Here is a 24,080-nt window from a genome sequence, read left to right as displayed (position 1 = left end):
CCCAGCTGCGAGCGATCGTTTTACCTTGTAGAAAGCGCTCTTGAGTGCTAAGTTCAATCGTTATAGGAAAACCCAGCCCAGGACCATTTCCGACAATAAAATGCTCTGCAAAGTTAACTAAAACAACTGCAAAATTTACCTGTAGCCTACAACGGACTCGAAAGCTACGGCGAGTAATAGCTTTGAGCTGTTAAAAGCAGAACAGACCTTAAAGGAAGGATTGTAAATGGTGGATATAATATTAACATGTAATTTGCAGTCTGGATTAGGGTGGAATGGCACAGGCAGACTGCCGGTCTAAAAACCGAGACCGTTTTGACTTCATTCCGTACACGCTGACAGGGAGCTGCTTCTATAAACGGCTTGTGCTTTGTCTCCATGCTCAGTCTGGAAACAGTTAAATGTTTCTAATAACAGCGCGATTTGTAAGTGCATTCCGGTCACGGTATGTATATCAAATGCATATGGTCAAATAGTTCAATTAGTGCTGCTGTCAAATAAGGCTCATGTTTTTGTTAATTACGGCAAGTTACATCCAATATTATCGTTGCACCCGCTTGCTTTATTTTAGCTGCGTCACCTTAGCAGCTCCACTCCATCCACCTGGCTCGCTGACGCTCGGCAAATGTTCGTTGAAGAGACACTGATGTTTTAAGGATAAAACCGCTTCATGCAGTGTTTTTAACGATTTAATGACCTCGGCTGAATTGTCAGGCACTGATAATAACTTAAACGAGGGGTTGTTCTAGTTCACGTTAATGCTACATATTTGCCATGCTATACATAAATGCTTTAATATCATTAATATAATATCGATAACGCGGTCTGGCCGCCTTTCAGCGCTGTAACACCGGCAACGGTAAATGGCAGTGAGCCCAGCTTTTATTTTGAAAAGAGCTTATTGAGGGGGCGTGGCATTACTTTGAAGCAATACCCCTGATTGGCTGACTACACGCGTGGATCGTAGTGACAAACTCTGCGGAAAGATAGTGCCAAAAAGATCTGTAGACTTGTGCAGAAGGATTCGTGAATGCCCTGTGATTTGCAAACACAGATTCAACACTTGCATGCTGAACTTTGCACAGAATGTGTAAGAATGTCTTTTTACAATGGTTGGAAAATACAAGTTAGACTGTGTTTGTTTGCAAATTGTGAGGAGGGCATTTGTAGATTTTTTTAATGGAAAACAGCGAAACAGTTGTGCCAAAATTCTGAAAACAAATGCAACACAATCTACAAACAAATAATGACCCTCATGCGCAGACAAATCACTTTGCATTCATTTAAATTCTGTTTGTCAAGTACAAGTCGATGATTTCTATTTGTGAATCATAAAGAGTTGGTTTGCAGATTTGGAACCTATTTGCAGATTTGTTTCGTGTTTACAAATTGTAGTCTCTTCATTTTCAATGATTATGGCATTATTTTGTCACCAAAGCGAAACAATAGTGTCAGAATTCTGAAAACAAATGTGACACAATCTACAAATAGAAAATGATATTCATCTGCAAAGAAGTCACTTTACATTCATTCAAATTCTGGTTTTCAAGTACAAGTCACTGATTTCTTTTTGTAAATCATGTTTTATATTTGTGGATCACAAAGACGATTCGTAGATCTTGTTTTACATTTGCGGATCACGAGGACTGTGTTTGTGGATTTTTTATCTATTTGTAGATTGCGTTTTGTGTTTACAAGTTGTAATATCTATTTGTGACTTTTACTCTGTCCATTTTCAATAATATTGGCATCAAAATACCCCCATAATAATGGGATTCTGTGACTCAGGATGGTGGATAATGTCTCAGTGACTGTAACCCAAAATGATTGAACTGGTTGGCATTGCCACATGGCGTGTAAATAATCATCTATCCTACCTAAAGTGCATTGTGAACAAATATTGGTGTTGTGTAGGCCCATTTTAAACATTTTACTTTGGGTGATGTGAGTTCTGTGAATGACTTTATATTGTATAAGCTGCAGGTTTGTGTTATTGGTCATGAAAAATGTGTTCCTACAGATTTGTTCCCAGTACTCAGGGTTGGAAGAGAAGGCCAAGTCAGCTTCCCATTTGGTTGTTGGGAGTGTTATTGTTGTGTTTTGGTGGGAAATCATAGTGTATAGTTGGAAGGTTAATTTTTTGAAGGTATTAATTTTCATAAGTTCTTCTATAAGTTGAGATGGTTGTAATGTATTATTTATAAGTCTGGTTTTGTGTTTAATTCTAAGTCTAAGTTGTTGATATTGAAGAAATTGTTCTTTCCCAACCCCATATTTCTGTGTGAGTGTGTCAAATGACATGAAGTGGTGGTTCTCAAATACATGGTGAAGATGTGTGATTCCTTTTTGTGCCCATGTCGGGGAAAAAAAAGGTTTATTTTGAATCTTGAATTCTGGGTTGTGCCAAAGTGGGGTAAACTTATTTAATTCTAGTGATGATTTTGTGATTTGATTTGTTTTCCACCATGCTGTCAGAGTTGATTGTATAGTAATGCTTTGGAAGAGGTTGGATTTCTTAATTGATTGTGGGAGGAAGGGGAGATCTGAAATTGGGATATTTATGCATTGATTTTGTTCCAATCCTAGCCATGGGTAATTGTACTTGTGTATATTGATCCATTTAACTAAATACTGTAATTGATTTGCCAGGAAGTAATGATGGAAGTTTGGAGCCTCAAGCCCCCCATGTGATTTTTTATTTTGTAGTGTTGAGAGTGAAATTCTGGGTTTTTTCTTTTTCCAATAAAATTGTGTTGTTAAAGAATTAAGAGTTTTGAACCATTTATCTGTGGGAGTGACGGGGATCATAGAAAAAAGGTAGCTAATTTGAGGTAGGGTTTTCATTTTTACAGCGGCTATTCTTCCGATTAATGTAAGTGGATGTTTAGACCAGCGTTTATATTCGTCTTCAATTTTCTTAAGGAGAGGAGTGTAGTTGAGAGTGAAAAGCTCTGACAGCCTGGGGGAAATCTGAATCCCTAGGTACTTGATGTTGCCAGTGTGAAGGTGGAGGGAGGGGTCCTGAGCTCGAGAATCCCATGCATCATCTGATAGTGGTAGTAAAATTGACTTATTCCAGTTGATAGTGTAATGTTAGACAAGTGAGAAGTTACTGATAATATTGAACGTTTCTTGAAGTGACACTCGTGGGTTCTGTAAATATAGTAAAAGATCATCTGCATATAAACTGATTTTGTGTTGTACATTGTCTACCTGAATTCCTTTGATTATGGTGTTTTGTCGTATTGCTGCTGCGAGAGGTTCAATAAAAATGGCAAAGAGGGAGGGCGAGAGAGGACATCCCTGTCTGGTGCCCTGATGTAGTGTGAAACTCTGTGAAGTAATTCCGTTGGTGGTCATGGTGGCCCTGGGTGATGAATACAGTATTTTAATCCAGTGGATGAACGACTCTCCAAAACCAAACTTGTGAAGTGTATTGAATAAAAATGCCCAGTTTACCTTATCGAAGGCTTTTTCTGCGTCAAGTGAAATGATAATTGTTTTCTGTTGTCTTTCTTGTGATATATTAAATAAATTAAAAAGTCTACGGACATTATCTGTAGCGTGTCTATTTTTTATGAAACCTGTCTGATCTGGATGAATGATTGTGGGGGTGACTGTTTCTATTCTAGTTGCTAATGCTTTGGTGATAATTTTCAAATCAGTATTTAATAATGAGAGAGGTCGGTAGCTTGAGGGATGAGATGGATCTTTGTTGGGTTTTACCAGTTTCCCATAACAGTGAAGGTGAGGTGTCTGGAGAGTCGTTCATTTCCAGAAAGAATGCCCACTCTCGCCTTATAAGGGTTGTAAAGTTGGGGTCTTCTAATAGTGAGGTATTGAAGCGCCATCGAATTGAAGTTTTAGCCTGTGTTTGGGTATTTATGGACAGAGAGATAGGGGCATGATCACTAATTACAATAGGGTAGATTTTGTTATCTGATATCTTGGTTATTAGTGAATTGCTGATGATGAATAAGTCGAGTGTAGATGAACATTGGTGAACTGTAGAAAAGTATGAATATTCCCTTAAAGAGGGGTTCCTCATTCTCCAACTGTCGCTAAGGCCGTAGTCCTCCATATATTGCTTTATTATGTCAGTGGAGTGCCAATTTCTTAAGTTGCCAGAGGTGCTTGAGCGGTCAATTGTGGGATTGATGACTGTATTAAAATCTCCTGCTATGATGAGATTGTTTGAATTTGATAGTATTGAGAAGAAATTGTGGAAGAAAGATGGATCATCATTGTTAGGACCATAAATGTTTGCCAATGTAAATGTTGTGTGGTTTATAATTGCATAAATAATGATGAATCTACCGTCTGGGTCTATAATAGATTGGTTAAGTGAAAATTGAATATCTTTATTTATTAAAATAGAGACGCCTCTTTGTTTGCTGTTAAATGTTGAAGAGTATATTTTGTCAAATTGTTTAAAGTTGAGATATTGCAATTCTGTGTCTGTTAAATGTGTTTCTTGAAGGAAGCAAATATCAGCCCTCAGTTTTATTAGGTGATTGATTACTTTAAGTCTTTTGGTTTGGTTACGAAAGCCGCGTACATTCCATGTTATCAAGTTAAGTGGTTTCATGTGTGCATGTCAGATTTGTCAGAGTTGTGAGCTAGCTCGTATATATGAGTTAAGAGACATATAAAATAATAAAGGGAAAGAGAGAGTTGAGAAAGGGAGAGAGGGATAGATGGGTTTGTATGAGGTAATAAGGCATGGGTGTTTTTGCTTGTCAATATTGGGAGGATGTATTTCATTTTGCACATTACATGTTTTCCAGCGGTTTTGCTTGGGGTTAAGGTGAGAGGTAGTAGTGGTATGGAACGTGGATACAAGAGTAACCAATAGTTATTGAGCAACTGGACTTTACATATATAGACAAGGAGACACAAAAAGACAAGACATAAATACAAATAAAGGCACATGCCTTATCAAAGTCAAAGGTAAAGAGAGAGAGACAGAGAGAGGGGAAGAGGGAGAGAGAGAGAGAGAACAGACAAAGAGATGCTGATAAATGAAACCAACAACAACAAAAAAAAAAAAATTATAATAATAAAAAATAACGGAAAAAAAGAAAAGAAAAAAAAGCCGTAGAAAGATAAGCAAATGAGGAGATAAGGAGAGAGAGAGTGTGTGTGTGTAAGCACAGAACTTAACCACTGGGCTTAAAGAGTCTGTAGGTTAAAAGAGGTGTGGAATAATAATAATAATAATAATAATAATAATAATAAAAAGGAAAATCTACAAATATAATACACACATACACACATGTATATTACACATATACACACATATATATATACATATATATATACATATACATACACATACACATACATATACATATATATATAAAGGACAATAGAAAAGAAGGTAATAATAATAATAATAATTTAATAATAATAATAATAATAATGCTTATAGTATATTTGTATATTTAATCATTCAGAAAAGCCATGGTGTTTTTTCATGGCTTCGGAATAGTTGTCCATTTATATAGAGTTTATCAACTGTCAATACTGCACGTATGTTGTTTCTTCTGTTTTTTTTTAATATGGGATAGAGAACTTTTCTTCGTTCGTTTATTTCTCGTGGGTATTGATCGTTCATTCCAAAATGAGTGTCCTTTAGTAGTTTTTCTTTGCTTTTAACCAATTCCTTTTGTTGATAGTGTTCAAATTTTGCAATGATGGGACGAGTTTTGTCCTGCTGTTGTTTACCGAGACGATGAACTCGGTGAAAGGTGATATTTTGAGTGACGTCAGCGGGTAGTTTGAGTTGAGAGTGCATGAAGTTTTTAAGATGCAACTCTGGATTATCGGGTGATGTTTCTGGAATGCCTGAGAAAATTAAGTTGTCGCGCATCGAGCGTGTTTGGATGTCTAGAATGGTTTCTTTCATCTGTTTGTTTTCTGCGGTGACATTTTCCATTTGCTGGGTGAGTGTTGTTATTGAAGTTTGAAGCTCTTGGTTTGATTGTGTAGGATTTGATTTTGTTTAACTAATGAATGCATTTAACCAATTCATGAACAATGGAGTATTGTTGTGTTGTTGAATAATTATGTTTTACATATTTACTGCCTACATTTCATGCTGATTGCTAAAAGTGTTAAAGTTACAAAGATGTCCAAATAAGGACTGTGGAAATTGATTTTGTTCCATTTTATATTTCTTTAATTAATCATTTTATTCTATAAACATTGTGTGTTTCATATATGCACTGAGCTATTATGTAAAAATGAGGTGTTTGTGTTTGAGAGTGGAAAGTTACCAGCTTTTGTATGTGTGTAAAAGCTACAAGGAGCATATGCTGAGGAATTTACGTCTGGAGATTGTTAAGATAAGAGAGAAGCCTGAGGGGGAAAAGCAAACCGGCAACTATTTTATTAACTAATGCTTTTATATTCACAGGATAAAATATGCCATGTATTTCTTACTTAATCAGTATTAATCATTGAATAATTGATGTAATAAAGATAAGATGTTGTCTTTGATAAATGTGTATTAACCAATGAAATGAAGGTTGCATATAGAATAATTTAATGGGGGCATGGCAGCTCAACCTTGAAGAACAGAATCTCCTGTGCTTGTTGTGTGTGTGTTTTCTTCCCTAACAGATGGTTTTTAATAATGATTAAAGTGTTTGCTTAGAAGTAGTATTGCAGTAAAAGATTTAATATGTGTTTATCTATTTAAAGAAGTTAATGTGTGCCTTATTCATATAACCAATTTTACGAATAATGAAATGATGTCATGATATTGAAATATGTTTTACGTAATAATCACTTTCATCTTACAGCTTATGTTTTTTATAAATGAATGTTTTATTAATGATTTGTTTTTAAGTAAGCATTATAAACATGCTATGTGAATTGGAGGAGTACTGGAGAGGAACTGCAGGGCTCCCAGGGATGAGAGGAGAACAGTTTGTTTTTCTTTGTCTATGTGTGTCCATCTTTGCCTACAGGCTAAAATTGGGTGTGGTGATGGAGTCAGATGGACGAGGGGAACGGCCTTTGTGGGTGGAGATTTTCTGAAGAAAGATAGACGTCACATATTTTATAAATAAGCATGTTACTTCCTGAGCTGGTTGTTCGCTACTTGAGAGGACCCAGCGCTGTTAAACTTTTTCAATCTGATCAATAAATATTTGAACTTAGATATTTGTATCTTTTGCCTTTCCTCTAAATTATGAACACGCAATGGACGCCTTAAAGTCCAACAATTGCTGACCGCCGACGTTTTGTGGAGGGAAAGGAGAGAGTGAGAGGAAGGAGGGTTTCACATTGAAGAAACCAGAGTAAGGCAGGGCTCCATTTCAACACAAAAGACCGGTCTTCTAAAATAAAGGTAAGCAGAAACCTGTTATATCAAATTCTGCTATTTGGATATACCAAATTAGTTGTGTTGATAAGGAGATCCGAACTGAATTACAAATTTACATTTTTGTAAATTGATCAGAGTGAAAAACTTTTATTTTTATAGATATTAAGAGATTTATTAAAATTGGGTTTGAGGCCCTTAATGTATTAGACATTATAAAGTAATAAGTTTGGGTTAGAGGCCTTTAATGTACTAGACATTATAAAGTAATAAGTTTGGGTTTGAGGCCCTCGGGTTAAAGTCCCGTAAAGGTAAATTGTGGTTGGAGTCCATTAATGTATTAGACATTATAAAGTACCAAGTGGGTTAAAGTCCCTCGGATGCAAATTCCGTAAATTCTAATTTTAATCCGGATATTATTTAATCGCTTTCAACTTTCGCTAAAAAGACGGGTCAGTAGTCGCGCGGGTGAAACCCCTGAAAACTACTGGTGTATATGTTCTTTTGCTAGATTAGAGTGACGTTTTGTGGTTTTTTTGAAATTCTGAATGCTTGTAAATTGTGTGAAAATGGCTCAATTTCAGAAAGAATGTGATGAGTATGAGTGTCCACCAGTGTATGTGTAATCGCAAAAGATTGTGAGGCTTAGGATGGTCCGAACAGATCCAAATGCTTTTGTATATATAGAAAAGACAAAAAGAGGTTGCATTAGCGTGGAACATGTTGAGAGAAGAAAACTGTTGGGAGGCAGAGGAGAAAAAGAGAGTTCCTCTCACGCCTATTATTTTTGCCATGGAACATAGACTGGTAAACAAAATTAAGATTGTAAAAGCAGAAGGAAAAAGTGGTTTGGTAAAGGACCAAATGTGACAAGCTTAGAGAAAGAGTTGAGAATTCAGACGAGATTAGCTCTGGTTGCTGCTGCCATGCAGGCTATTAAATCAAATAGAAAAGGGGAGGTTTGCAGTGGTGCAGCTGCAAAGCAAAAGGAAGTTAAACAAGGAAACAGTCAGTCAGACTCAAGTGTGACACCTACGGCTCCTCCTCCACTTCCACCCCCAGTGAAATCGATCTACCCCTCCTTGCACACACCTCCTCCTTATGAGAAAGCCAAAGCCCCAATGCAACAGCCTGTTTTTCAAATCAATAGCGGTGAATTAAATGTAGATGTAGATTTTATTTGTGTGAAAATGTAGTGTGTCTGTGATATAATGAGTCTGTTAAAACCATAAATGGGATTAAGCAAAATCTAGCAGAAAGACAGAGGCGAAGCTTTGAAAGAAAAACAACAAATTACAGAAAAGAGTAGAGACCAAGTTATTAAATGTGGAAATGAAGATGAACAATTGAAAAAGGACAGAAAATTGTTAGAAGGTGAATGACACAGATAAATTGTATAAAGGACAAAAAGATTTAACAAAATGAAGAGGAGTCTTCATCTGATGGTGGAAGGTGGTAACAAGATAAATTTAATTTTAAATTGAAAGGCAATATTTTGCAATGGGTTAAGTTAAACCTTGAAAGGCTGAAAGCTCTCATCCTTTGACATTCAAGAAAGTGACTAAAAAGCTGGCAAGAAACAGACAATGAAAAACTGTGTGTGACATCAAAGTGTTGGAGTTGCAAAGAGAGGAGTAACTCATAAACTGGACTGAAAGCACATTCTATTTGAATGGGACTATACTTGAACTCAAGCGGTGAAGGGGGCACTGCATATGGTCAGAGACATTTACAAGGATGAAACACCAAAAAGACTGAGTGGAATCCAGAAAGACTCACAAAGATAATAATGTTCTTGGAGGCAAGAGAAACAGGACAATATTTCACTGGACACTGAACTTTTTCATCTTCATACGGGCCTTTGAGTGAAAAAGGGGAAAGAGTAAACAGCCGTTCAATGTTTAGTAAAGACCTTGTTACTATAGGGACAAAGACAATCTTTATGAGAAAATCAGCTAGACAAATTTAAAGGCTGATCAAGAACTTTGTTGTTAGGTGTGACTACCTGTTCTGAAATCAAATCAGACTCCTATTAATCTGACAGGAAGAAATGCATAATTGAATTTGGTATCTACAGAGGAAGTCAGAACTACACTGATGGTACTGAGCTAAAAAGCAAATATATATGGCATAGAACAGCTATGGCAGAAAGGAAATTAAAATAGATAAAAGAAATAAATTGAAAATGAAAAAAGAACACCATAGAACACTATAAAAGGTAAACAAGAAAAGCTGTGAGAATAGAAAATAACTGATTATTGTAACAAACTTTGTATTTAAGGAAATTGCCAGCCCAGACATCATATATGTGCATGAAGGTGTTCACATGGCAGATCTGATCACTGAGGGTGAGCCGCAGGATTGTATACCATTGACTGATATAAAATTATTATTATTGTAATTAATTATAATTGTTATACCATTGACTGAAAAAGCAAATAAATTGAGAGATGGTTTGTTCGCGGTACCACTGACAACTACCCCACCGTTAATCACACTGTTTACAGATGGTTGTTGTTTCAGAGCAGCAGATGACAAATTGAAGGCAGGCTTTGCTGTGGTTGAACAGGTTGAAAATTATTTTGTGACTAGAGTGAGTGGTAAATTGGAGGGTAAGCAGTCAGCACTGAGAGCTGAAATAATAGCTGTTATCAAAGCCTTGCACTACACTGGTGAAGAGAGGGTGATTGTTTATAGTGAATCTGCATATGTGATTGGTGAAGTATATATGGAACTGCCATATGGCAGATAGGTGGGTTTGAAACCAGGAAAGGCCGGCCTATAGTAAATGCTAGCAAAGCCTGACACATACTACAGGCTGTGAAGGTACCTAATGAAGTGGCTGTTTTCAACTGCCTAATAAACCACTTATATCCCCAACCATGGTTTCCCAAGACAAGGTTAGATCTGACAAACTGACAAACACGCAATGGAATTGACATATAGTTTCGGGGCTGTTTATCACCCCAATGTTAGAGCAAAGTTGAAATAGTGAACCTGACTTTGACATTAAAACTTGACTTGACAAACTATGTGCACAGACAAAAATAACATGGCTTGACGCATTACCAATTGCATTAATGTCTATTCACTTTTCTGTTAACAGGATCACTGGTTTGACGCCATTTGAATTGCTTACAGGTCGTCAGTTTCCGGGTCCGAGGAATGCCTTGGTGTAGGATCCAATCCTGCCACTAACTAATGCTGTTTATTTCTACAAACTAACTGCTATGATTGAACATTTTTCCTGACAGGCTACCACACAACAAAATTGTGAGAACGACCCAGCTGTTAAAAATGATGATTGGGTTTCTAACAGACAAAGGTGTGGACCTGAGGACTCAGGTCCAAGAGAGGGAGAGTGTTGAAAGTGAAAGTGAATCAGCTGGAATACAGAGAGGACAAACAGGAAGTGAAACATCAGTGGTAACACTCACACAACACCAACAACAAAGTCAACAAACACTCTGTAAAATTGTGCATAAAAAAGGTGACATTTTTTCCAGCCCAGTAACAGAACCCCTAGCACACTGTGTGAGCACAGATTGTGCCTACGGAGCAGGTATAGCCGTACAGTTCAAAGCGAAGTACGGAATACAAAAGGTTGTAAGTCAGAACAAACACACAGGTGAATGTGCAGTTACCCATGAGGACGACGGCAGACTGATTTTTCATTTAATAACCAAACAAAACTGTACTGATTTACCAACATATGAGAATTTTACCCACAGCCTCAGATGTATGAGAGAGTGGTGTGAGAAAGAAAACATAACAAGTGTATCTACTCCCCGGCTGGGGTGTGGGTTAGATAAATTGGACTTCCATAAGGTGGTGGAGATCCTGACAGAAGTGTTCAGGGACCTGAACATCACAATTACGGTTTATTCATTGTGAATGTCATCTAAGTTTTAGTTTTACTATTATTATCGTGTTACTTCCTTTTAATTTTGTATTAGTATTATCGTTTTACGTCTTTTACTATACTCCTACCTTTTATCAAGTATTAAGTTTAAGAGTGTTTTTTGAATTAAGCCAATAGGCATAAGTGTATTTTTCCACAGAGATGAAGCTGTGTGGGAATTGGAAGGTTCTGTGGGCCCTAGGGGTTATAACTGCAATTATAATTATCATGAGATTCGGCATAAACTATGAAGGTAATCTGAAAAATGACAAAAGGTCCAAAACAACATCACAAGATCAGTGTTTAAACAGATATGGGGGAATTGAATTAAATTACATAAAAAATTCAAAGACATCATACACCTTTGATTTATGCAGTGTGATAGACTGTGGAGGGAAGAATAGCTCATGGAGGGGATATGATATATACTTGTGTCTGGATATTATTACCACACTGTGGTGTCGGGAGCGAGGCTATGATGACAGATCATGGTGCCCAAGATGGAGTAGTGTAGTGGCTTATACGGGAACATGGGATCTCCTAAAGAGGACGGGTACAGATGGGGAAATGTGGGAAAACTTAAAAATACAAAGAGATTACAGTCCAGTTCAAAATCCTGTTACCATGTCAATAGGAGAGTGGAGCAGGTTACCCCGGGGAGGCACAGCTATGAGGTATGGGGGAAAGGAGGAGACCACTATGTGGTTGATAATAGGTGCAGATGTGGATGGAACAGACCCTAAGGGTCTTATAAAAATAAACATTATAGAATCAGTAGAACCCAATACAATCGCGACCGCAGAACTGCCTGACCCGGTGGAAAAGAAACAAGCTAATGAAATCATTGAAATAGATTATACCAAACTAAAACCAGAAGACATAATAGAGATGGCCACAGGCTATGGGGAAACCAATTTATGGCTGGAATGGATCATTTCCACGGCCAGAGAACAGAAACTAGAAGATTGTGTAGGCTGTGCTAGAGGTAGACCGGTACTATATACAGAACCAGCTCCCCTTTACCCGGAAGACCCGTGGGGTTATGAGTGCATGCTAGCATTAACTAAAGAGGCCTCTCCAAAAAACTGCACAACCTTATCCTCAGTTTTTCCACCAATAGGTAATAACTCGAGAGCGGGACCATTTAGGCCCCATATAGCCAATTACACCTGTTTTAATTTCACCAGGACCAAACCAAAAATTAATCTGGGAACCATTGACCCCGGGTGGTGTAATATCACCTACCAAGACAATGGGTCCATGATTGGAGGATGGGCCAGGTCAGGAATATATTATTATTGTGGGAGTCAAAGGTTAGTAACTAAAATCGAACACTCATCTAAAGGAACATGTGCCATGGTAAGGTTGGGGGCACCAATAGTATTAATAGGAGAAAAAGCTGTGAAGCTCCAATCACAACCCAATGCCATTACTGCCAGACGACGTAGGCATGTTCTAGCTAAAAGAGCAGCAAAAAGAAACGTAGATTTGTCATTAAATAGTCCCACATACATCGATGCAATAGGTGTGCCCAGGGGCGTACCTGACGAATACAAATTAGCTGACCAGATAGCTGCCGGATTTGAAAATATCCCAATATTATCGGCCTTCTTTCCAGTTACCCCGAATAAAAACGTGGATAGGATCAATTATGTGCATTATAATGTTATGAGATTAGCGAACATGACCAGAGATGCGGTGGACGGCCTACCAGAACAATTGGCACCCACTTCTCTTATGGCAGTTCAAAATAGAATGGCCCTAGACATGCTGTTGGCCGAAAAGAATGGCGTATGTCATTTATTTTCTGATTTTTGTTGTACGTACATTCCGAATAATACAGCACCGGACGGGTCAGTGACCAGGGCACTGGAAGGACTAAAAACTTTGTCCATAGAAATGCGAGAACACTCAGGTGTTGACAACCCCATATCTGACTGGCTGGATAAAACATTAGGCAAATGGAAGGCAATGGTGACCTCAGTAGTAGTTTCCATTGGTGTATTCGTGGCCATCCTGGTGACCTGTGGATGTTGTTGTATTCCATGTCTTAGATCCCTGTGTAACAGACTGATAGTGTCTGCAATAGAGAAAAAAGAGAATAGTCCACCCCCATATAGCATGCCCCTATTAGGCCTACAGAACCTGGATGAGGATGAAGAAGAAAATATGTGACCTCTTTCAGAGGTCAAGAGAGGGAATTGTAGGATTTGATTTTGTTTAACTAATGAATGCATTTAACCAATTCATGAACAATGGAGTATTGTTGTGTTGTTGAATAATTATGTTTTACATATTTACTGCCTACATTTCATGCTGATTGCTAAAAGTGTTAAAGTTACAAAGATGTCCAAATAAGGACTGTGGAAATTGATTTTGTTCCATTTTATATTTCTTTAATTAATCATTTTATTCTATAAACATTGTGTGTTTCATATATGCACTGAGCTATTATGTAAAAATGAGGTGTTTGTGTTTGAGAGTGGAAAGTTACCAGCTTTTGTATGTGTGTAAAAGCTACAAGGAGCATATGCTGAGGAATTTACGTCTGGAGATTGTTAAGATAAGAGAGAAGCCTGAGGGGGAAAAGCAAACCGGCAACTATTTTATTAACTAATGCTTTTATATTCACAGGATAAAATATGCCATGTATTTCTTACTTAATCAGTATTAATCATTGAATAATTGATGTAATAAAGATAAGATGTTGTCTTTGATAAATGTGTATTAACCAATGAAATGAAGGTTGCATATAGAATAATTTAATGGGGGCATGGCAGCTCAACCTTGAAGAACAGAATCTCCTGTGCTTGTTGTGTGTGTGTTTTCTTCCCTAACAGTTGGTTTTTAATAATGATTAAAGTGTTTGCTTAGAAGTAGTATTGCAGTAAAAGATTTAATATGTGTTTATCTATTTAAAGAAGTTAATGTGTGCCTTATTCATATAACCAATTTTACGAATAATGAAATGATGTCATGATATTGAAATATGTTTTACGTAATAATCACTTTCATCTTACAGCTTATGTTTTTTATAAATGAATGTTTTATTAATGATTTGTTTTTAAGTAAGCATTATAAACATGCTATGTGAATTGGAGGATTACTGGAGAGGAACTGCAGGGCTCCCAGGGATGAGAGGAGAACAGTTTGTTTTTCTTTGTCTATGTGTGTCCATCTTTGCCTACAGGCTAAAATTGGGTGTGGTGATGGAGTCAGATGGACGAGGGGAACGGCCTTTGTGGGTGGAGATTTTCTGAAGAAAGATCGACGTCACATATTTTATAAATAAGCATGTTATTTCCTGAGCTGGTTGTTCGCTACTTGAGAGGACCCAGCGCTGTTAAACTTTTTCAATCTGATCAATAAATATTTGAACTTAGATATTTGTATCTTTTGCCTTTCCTCTAAATTATGAACACGCAATGGACACCTTAAAGTCCAACAATTGTTGTAGTGTTTCGATTTGATTGTGAGCAAATTCAAGGCTTTTCCGCATGTCGCTTATTTAATGAGTTTGATAAAAGGGGTCATCAAATTAATTCACTTAAGTGTTTTCGTGGTGCTTTGACAAAAAGTGTCAGCTTTGTTTATGGCAAAGAAAGTTTGGGGTGGTTAGATTAATGAACTATAATGTGAAATAATAAATCAAAGTATTGTGTTGTGTCACACATTATTAGTTCTTTGTCACATGTATAGTAGACCATTTTTTGTCGGTGAATAATGATTGCCCTTTTCACCAGCTACTAGGGGTGTAACGATATTACGAACCGAACCGAACGATCGCGATACACCACCCACGATACGAATCGCGAACCTCCCGTGTCGTGTCGCGGTACTCTCACGCCTCCTGCTGCCCATTGTTGAGGTTAATGTCACTTAACTCTGACCAACTAATCTATTTATAAAAAAATATATTTGATTAAATTGTATTAGTAACGACTAATAAAAGCTTTTTAAATGCTGTTCTAAATAGTATATTCCAAAGTTACTGTTTTCCAAGTGCATGTCATGTCACGTGACTTGGGAGTGAGCGCAGGTCACAGGATGGCTGCTCCGCCTGAGATTGCAAGATCCCCCGGACACATTTAAGTCTCTTTTGTGGGAACATTTTGGGTTTCCAGTGGAGTACAGGAATGGAATTCGTGTCGTAGACAAATCACACACAATCTGTCGTAACTGTGTGCGTGTGCTTGCGTGTCAGATCGGGTTAACCGAAGTGAAATAGAAGAGCGCAAGATCATTCTCCAGAACAAAAGTAAAAATGTAACAAGACGTCGTCTGAGGTAAAAACAGAGGGTTTACACGTTTGTTGCTATTTTAATCGCAACAGAGATTTGATTTGTTTATTTCTGCCTGTTCAGCACAAGTTTGCGTGTTTAATCGCCTCCGCTGTTACTGTGAGAAGAAAATCATTAATTAATCTGTTTCATGATGTTAAACATGTAAAGTGATGCATGGTCTCATCTGTTCTCTTCTTCACAAATAATTAAACACATTTTAACTTGAATGCTCGTTTTGTAAGTCCATGATTAAAAATGAACATGTAAACAAAAACTATTATCATTAAAGCATGAAATGATGAATAATAAGTGATGGCATAATTTTTAAAAGTGAAAGTCTGGTGTGTGTGTGTGTGTGTGTGTGTGTGTGTGTGTGTGTGTGTGTGTGTGTGTGTGCGTGTGTGTGTGATGATTACCTTGATTAGTTCATTACTGATAATAAACCCACATTATACTCAGATTTACAGATTCATAGTACATTTATTTCATGCATTAGTTCACTTCAACAGTAACATTTTCAGCATTTTAGCTAAGGAATGATATTCATCACCTGATAAACAGCTAATTACAGTCCTGCATTACTAAAGTTAAAGTTTAATTTTAAGTTTGTTTGCCAAAGTTAAAGCAACACTATGTAGTTTTTTTACCTTTAAATAATGTCTCTAAAATTATTTCAGTGATAGAACAACTTTTAACTGGACAAATTGTACTGTTGCTGCAACCTGAGCAGCCTCCTAGCTGCTACAAGCACACTCTGAAAGTAGCGGTGGAGGGTAGGAAACACAGCCCCGCCCCTCCCCCTGCCTGCAGAAGAGTGTCTGATACCAGGCATTGTTGCGCTTTTCAACCACATGGGGGAGCTGTAAGTCATTTTTACATGGAAACTAAATAGTGTTGCTTTAATAAAGAAAACGTCAAGTTATTTTTGTTGTTGTTATTAAGTTAAGTTAATCTATTGTTCCTTAGCATTGCTGGTAAAATGACAGGAACCCTACACCCACAGCAAACCGAACCGAATCGGACCGAACCGTGGCTCCAAAACCGTAAACCGATCCGAACCGTGCAATTGGTGTATCGTTACACCCCTACCAGCTACCACCACAAGTAAATTTCAGATCTATGGGAAACACTGCTGGCTCTATGTAAAGTCTGGCATGCCGTCTATAGGATAGGTGTTGTGCTGGAACATTTGCAGCCTCATTGCTCGGAATATCTAAGCAAAAACAAACATGTTACAATATGCCAGTGGTCACCAATCCTGGTCCTGGAGGGCCGGTGTCTCTGCAGAGTTTAGCTCCAACCCTAATCAAACACACCTGAAGCAGCTAATTAAGTTGCCTCATGTGTGTTTGATTAGGGTTGAAGCTAAACTCTGCAGAGGCACCGACCCTCCTGGACCAGGATTGGTGACCACTGCAATATGCCAATATTTAACACATTACAGCTTTGAGTGTAAAGTTCTTACTTTTTCCACTCTGAAAAATGAGCCGCCATTGGAATACACAGCAACTGAAAGCTGTAGATTCCCTGCAGGGGTGCCTCCATGTAATGGTTGACTATTCCATTTTCTTACAAAATCACAGTGTGGACATCGCTGCTCTACACACAGAAAGGTCCCAACTGTTCTGGGGCCTGTTTCAATAAGGAGGTTCAACCAACGCTGAGTTTAAACTTGAACTCTGAGTTTACTTACTCTGAGATAGGAAACTCTGAGTTTTCGGTTACAGAACAGCTGATCTGAGATAGTTCAATCGACTCTGAGTAGGTTGACTCTGGCTGAATCCGAAACCGCATACTGCCATACTATATAGTAGGCAAAAAGCAGTAGGCGAACGAATAGTATGTCCGAAACCTCAGTATACGTAAAAGGGTAGGCGAGAATTAGCGGGAGTTTGGCCTATTTCTCGCGAGATTCAGAGGCACGTGTACTTAAGTATTGTCCGAAACCGCCTACTTACTGAAAATGTAGTAGGGGAAACAGCACGTGAACAGAGTAGTACGTTCGAATCCTCAGTATCCATAAAATCAGTAGGCGAGAAATCCCCGGATGCCCTACTGAGTCCGCCCAGATTCTGAAGCGTGCATCGGATGGACACTTCTATCCCAGCTTTCCCATGATGCCACGGGAAAGCAAAGCAGTCGACCGGAGACCAGCCAATCGGGTGATTTCGATACACACACAGGGCTGTTCCTCAGCACCCAGACTTCACGCACAGACCCTGGATATACCACAATTAAAGTGCTCAGCTGATTCATGAAAATAAAGCTGTAGAATTGTCACAGCTGTGTTGAGCTGACAGTAAATATGTGATGGTTTGTTAGAAAAATACATTTGAATAAAGTTTTGTTTCATATGGGATTCACTTCTATACGTTTTTATTTATTGTGATGGTTTTATTCATTCATTTTTTATTCATGTTTCCTGTTGTTTTAAGTAAATACAAGAGATTGCTTCACTAAAATGTATATAATCATATTGCCTGCATTGTCTAGTTTGTATTCAAGCACAGCTGTCATGTGACAATAGATATAAAATTACAATCTGCTTGTTTTACTTATTTTTGTCCACTACAAAATTATGTAATATATCTGTAACACTGACAGAGACCGTAGTAGAGTTGTCAAGTTAATGATGCAATCAGGTGTTAGTACACCTGCCCCTCATACACACGCATACGTTTTCATGTCTGTTATTAGGTTTTTTCGAGTTTATGCACCGCTGTAAGAACCAACAGCTGGATGACATCAAAGTACCGTGAGAGGGATTCCAGAAATCATACGGAGAAGTCTGATTTCGAGTTGCTCTCGCGGTATTGTCATGTCAATCTCCTGTCGGTTCTTGTGGCTCCGCATGAACTCGAACAAGTCTACTACGTCATATGTCACATGATACGTCAACATGGCGAATGCTGTCCATACTTAACGCGAACGTACATACTGCCTTAGCGCACGTTAAGTATGGGGTCAGATTTGTTTCGTATTTCTGAATAAATATACTATGATCCACAAATAAATATAGAGAGTTTCATAAATATTTTTTAAATCCAGAAATGCACAATAAGTGAACCATAAATATATGTTAGACATTTCATAAAAAGGAAGGAAATTCACAAATAAATAAAATGGGATTTGCAAATGAAATTATTTTTATAAATATATATTTTTATTTTATTTATATGTGAATGGCTTCCTGCGCATTTGTGGATCGCTTTCTGTGCATTTGTGAATCGCTGCACACATTTGTGGATCGCTTTCTGTGCATTTGTGAATTGCTGCACTCATTTGTGGATCGCGTTCTGTGCATTTGTGGATTTGAAACATTTCTAACGTCAAGACGTGCACAAGAATCCACAAATAGGTGGACTCCGCCCACCGTCTACTCCAGCCAATCAGACAACAAGCACATTGTGCTGACCAATCGTGGCACGATCTCCCTTCAACCAATCACAGAGTCTTTTCTAGAAACATTGTGCAAAAGACCCAGACGGAGGAGGACTTTTATTATGACAGCGAGTATCGCTCACTCAAAGCAATGGCCGAAGAGCGCTAGCTTTGTACAAGTGTCTCGCTGTGTGAGGCATGAATCATGTTGTTGTGGAGACAATAGCACCAGATTGTTACGCGGTGTGTTCATGTGCGTCATTAAAGTGAGTACAGTTAGGTTTGCATGTTAAAATTTCCGTTATTAATAGCGCTAACATGTTATTAGCTAAACTGTGAATCTACTACGCTCCCAGCGGGCATATGACCGACCTTCAACGTTGAAATTTGGTTGAAATTAGGTCAGGTGTTTGTTCAACGTTGAAACAACGTTGAAACAACGGTGAATGGTAAACGGTTGAAAAAGGTTAATAAAATGCTTAAAAATCAACGTTGAAATTTGGTTGAAATAGCGTCAGTTGTTTGTTCAACGTTGATTCAACGTTGAAACAACGTTGAAACAACAGTGAAGTAAATGGTTGCAGAGAGACAATAAAATAATGTTTTATAATATGTGAATCATTCAGAAAAAAAAATTAAAAACTCACTTTATAAAATTGATGACATTATGAAAAAATGTAACAAATAATTGAATATACAGGTAGCGACGTAATCTCGCGAGATTACACGAGATTGGACTGTTTTAACGGCTGTCTTCGAGATCTTGCGTATCACACGAGAAAATGCTTCAGAGAAAGAAGAGGTAAGGAAATATAATATAAACGCATAAAGTTATTTTATTCACATATACAAAGTGGTATGATAAAAAAGCACGATGCCAAATCGGTTTTTTTTCTGTTAGTTGCGAATGTATTCGTTATAGTAGTTAATTTGCTAGTCCACGGGATGTTCCCGCCGAAATTGGACTTCGTTATTATGAATATTAATAAATTAATATGAGGTGTGTTTTTATCAACTTAACCACTTGGTTGTTTTTGCTTCAGAAAAGCAACTAGTTATAAATGTAAGGGCTTTTTTGGACAACTTCGGTGAAAAACTGTTGATTTCGTAATTCAGTCAGCGTAACTTATATCCGAGAGGTCTTACAGGCGCCACAAACACCTATCAGCCTTTTGTAAGGAGGAGCAGCTCGAGTGCGGTGCGGTCAGTGTAAGCTGCTTAGTTTCTCAAATTCATATTACTGATAAAGTGTTAAAACTTAGATGAGATGTTGGTGTTTTATGGCTCACGAATTCGCAATAACGGATATGTATAGCAGTTCGTGTTAATGACATTAATCAAAACTTATTGATGACGTGATAACATGGGCGTCGAATCCAATATTAATCATGCTGAGGTTTTCTCGACGGGGTAATGTGTATAAATGCAGTTATAAAATTAAAAGGGACAAGATAGTCGACGTGACCCTCATGTTTCCATGGCAATCAGTCAATCACATGTTACGCTTATGATCGCACCTGCGGTCATTCGCGCAGTATCCATGATTTTAAGCGGCATGAACACTTAAGTTAACTCCTTTGTACGAAAATATCATGTCGTGTAAGTTGGCATGTTCTATTCGAATTGAAATACATTGTAACGGTGTAATTTTGCTTACTTGTTGAATAGTTAGCAAGTTTTAATGGAAATAGAAAATATTGGTTATCTAGACAAATATGCTCTTGTTTTTAGTATATTTTTATAACTCTTTTGTAATGTCTTCGTTATCAGAGCCCTTCAAATTAGAAAAGTGAGGATGATCTTGTCAATGCTGAGATTTTCATGCATCAGCAGCCACTACATCTGGATCAGGTAATGTTGTGTTAACCCTGCTATTCTACAGTATTTACTTAAATGCAGTATGCAAGTGTATGTATTCATGTTCTGATAAAGTCATTATAGAATTCTCTTCCAATATTGCACTAATTTTACTTTTTTATATTTTGTCAAGATTGAACAAGAAACGGACAGCAAGGGTTGTCAGATCAGAAACAGAATGACACACAAACAAGAAACTTCACAGGTGAGAATTGAGACTGGCTTTTTAAAAACACCTGCTACTTGTTTCTCAAGACTGGTTTATCATTGTCATTAGGAAAATATAAGACACTAATTTAGGATACAATGGTTACTTTTCAGCACAGCAATTAATTTCTTTTGTATGCCACTATTCCTTCTACAGTATGTAGGCATACATATTTCAAACACTTTGTTTTCAGTAGACAGAGACAAAAGTCAATCCAGTTTTCAGAGTGGATGGTGATGCAAGTTTTAAAGAGGCTTCATATTGACAGAAAAAAAATGGGTCTTTGTGGTGGTGAATTTGACAGCATTTATTTGTTCTTATCTTTATGTATTTTGGGTTTAATCATAATTTTTTAATTGTCAATGAGCTGCCACCTACCCTGGTAATGCACCACCAAGATACCAAGTTGTAATAGAAATCCGTAATTTACCATTTCTTTTTTTGTGAAGCGTCTCCCCTAAAACCTTACAATGCATTTAATATTTGTTTTGTAACCAAATCAAATTCTACTAATCCTAATAAATTAAGATGCAGTGTTTTGTATTTCACAATTTATGTTTTCTTTTTAAAAGGGGCTATGACTTGTTTTTATTTTATTATGTGTTTTAAATTGTAGGCAGATCAACATGCAATTTGAAGACGTGTGATAAAATACAGAGAGGTGAAGTAGTGTGTCTTTCCAGATCCCCAAATCATTCCCCCTTAAAAGGTAATGAATAGTGTTATGACAAAAAATTTAAACATTCTTAATTTCTTTAAAAGTTGTACTTGGGCCACAGTTTTCTGTATTTCTTACCACAAGATTACATTTATATTTCTATACTAATGAAATATGTTTTTCTTTTTCCAAACTTTATCAAATGCAATGATCGCTAAGATGAGCCTGAAGAGGAGATTTGGGAAGATGTTGTTTCATAAGTCGCTTTGCCAGATCACCTGTGGTAAGTTTGTAAAACATATATTAAAAATAGGATTAGAACATCTCCTAATCAAAAGTTTTTGATCAGGTCGGGATGTCTGCTAACAAGATGCCTTGCTGGTCTGAGCGAGTTTAAAGGCTTACACAGACAGTCCAGAAGTTCTGAAGTCCATCTTCGATTTCATTGGTAAGGGACTACACACAAGGCTGTTTGACCCACACGTAAAGCAACCTGTCAGTGTTTGCTTTGTTAAGCATCTCATTTAGGCGTGTTGAAAATATAAAGTTAATATCACTTAAGCATTCAGTATTGGATTCATTTGTAACCAAATCGATCAGAAGCACCATTCACTACCATAGTATTCTTTTATCCTACTATGTAAGTCAATGGTGCTTCTGGTCAGTTTGGTTGCAGACATTCCTTAAAAAATCTTTGTGTTAATCAGGACGCTTTAAGGTGTAGAAACATCTCAGCAACCTCAAGAGAAATTGGAGGCAACTGAGCTAAATTGCAGATGTTGTTGCAAAGGGTCTGAATATGTATAATGTAAATATGATATGTTTTCTTTTTTCATACATTTGCAAAAGTTTCTAAAATTCTGTTTTTACTTTGTAAAAATATCTAAACAATTACAGTATCATGCAACAACATAAAATTGAAAGTGAAAGGTGTATGATTTCTGAATGCACTGTAGATGATCTTAATTGAACCTCATTGTCATCTTCGTAAACACAACAGCTTTGTTCTTTCATCAGATGGCTATGCAATATTTCAAGTCAGACTATCAAAGAAAACGCATCTTGCCCAGATGTGCAATAATATTTTTTTGTACATGGGCTAAAATGCAGCATTTTTTGAAAATTAAATATCTTGTTTTTTTCCCCCTCTTTAGATGCTGTCATCGTATTAAGTACAGCATGAGCCAGAATAGATGGGTGGTGGTGGCCATAAGAAGACTGTCAACTAAACCAACAACAAAATTCATATTTGCAGTTTTTCTTGAATAAAGTTTTTCTATTCAGATTAATAAAATGACTTTTAAACATGATTTTGTTTCATATTTTATGATTTTATTCTATATTTAGAAAATTCCACTTCTGCACTATTAAATGGAAACCTAACTGTTTGAAAGAATGTGTTTTTATCCATAAAAAAATATTTTTAACAGCTGCTTTCATGTTTATTTGGAAAGGGTAGGCACCTGCTATCTTATTTGTCCACATTTAAACTTTACCTTCCTTAAGTGTTTAGTTTTATGAATGGGGTTGTACTGTAAGTTATGCGTAGCAAGATGCATTCATATGATAATTGCATTAAAAATGACACGTTTACAGTAAATCATTTCGTGAGTATTGCAGTGTAAAGTAAAAATCTATATTTAGTGTTAAAAACAACAAGGAAATAGAAGGTTGAAATTGCGTCATGATATCAACCATAATTCACCTATGTTGAAAGTGTGACGTTGAAACAACGTCGTGATTTCAACGTTGAAATTTTTTGCAAAACCGAAAGGTAATCCAACGTTGATTCAACGTTGGTACCTGACGTTGATTCAACGTTGAATCAACGTTGAAATGCCGACTGGGGCTGTAACGTTATATAAATCACTTTCTTTTGCTGTTCATCAATGTGTTTATCCTGAAATAATGTCAGTTATATTACATACGTTGTGTAAACACTGCTAATGGTGTAAAATGTGTCATTTGAGACACGTCTGTTTATTTTATTTTGATAACGTATGAGGGGAGAAGCTGTAGCTAATTTGTCAATGTTATGTATGTTTATTAGCATTAGTGTTACTTTGGGAATCCTGTTGTTATCTGTTGCAGGGAAACCACATCTACACCTGCCTATGATCTGGCTAAGCTCTCAAATATAGCCAGGCACTCATGCATCTCCATTCACATGCCATGCAACCAAGCTCATAAATACAGCTCTGGCCTATCTCTCTTAAAGGAGCATACCCTCATCCTGTGCAGAGCTTCATTAAAGGACCACTACCAATATTCACCATTACCTTCATCAACGACTGCTCTGCTATCCAAGTTGTGCCTCTCATTCAGAGTTCTGTGCTGTGTGTGCTACCCTTATAAATACTGAATGCTGGCTCTCTCCTATCTAATGTATGTTCTCTTGTGTGCCTAATAAACAGCTCAAGTTGGTTCAACGCTCTCTATTGTGTTCTGACAGACACCCTGGT

The 24,080-nt window shown here is 37.2% G+C and overlaps 2 long non-coding RNA genes across 8 annotated transcripts; both read left to right on the top strand.

Annotated features, from left to right (window-relative positions):
* Positions 1-18,698: 18,698 nt before the first annotated feature.
* LOC141281498 (uncharacterized) lies at positions 18,699-24,042 on the top strand. Its single transcript, XR_012335849.1, has 2 exons — positions 18,699-19,161; positions 23,710-24,042. It is a non-coding gene; the product is annotated as an uncharacterized lncRNA (long non-coding RNA).
* On the top strand, positions 20,058-22,928 carry LOC135781697 (uncharacterized). Of its 7 annotated transcripts, none has more exons than XR_010545201.1 (8): positions 20,060-20,104; positions 20,666-20,746; positions 20,886-20,957; positions 21,577-21,669; positions 21,838-21,901; positions 21,968-22,066; positions 22,326-22,426; positions 22,773-22,928. It is a non-coding gene; the product is annotated as an uncharacterized lncRNA (long non-coding RNA). The 7 variants fall into 7 exon arrangements; XR_010545196.1 differs by having other exon boundaries at positions 21,838-21,905; XR_010545197.1 differs by lacking the exon at positions 22,326-22,426 and having other exon boundaries at positions 20,058-20,098.
* Positions 24,043-24,080: the final 38 nt, after the last annotated feature.

Source organism: Paramisgurnus dabryanus, chromosome 23 (genome assembly GCF_030506205.2).
Source record: "Paramisgurnus dabryanus chromosome 23, PD_genome_1.1, whole genome shotgun sequence".
Classification (NCBI taxonomy): Eukaryota; Metazoa; Chordata; class Actinopteri; order Cypriniformes; family Cobitidae; genus Paramisgurnus; species Paramisgurnus dabryanus.
Note: the sequence above shows the minus strand (reverse complement) of the source record. Positions and strands in the feature narration are given on the sequence as shown.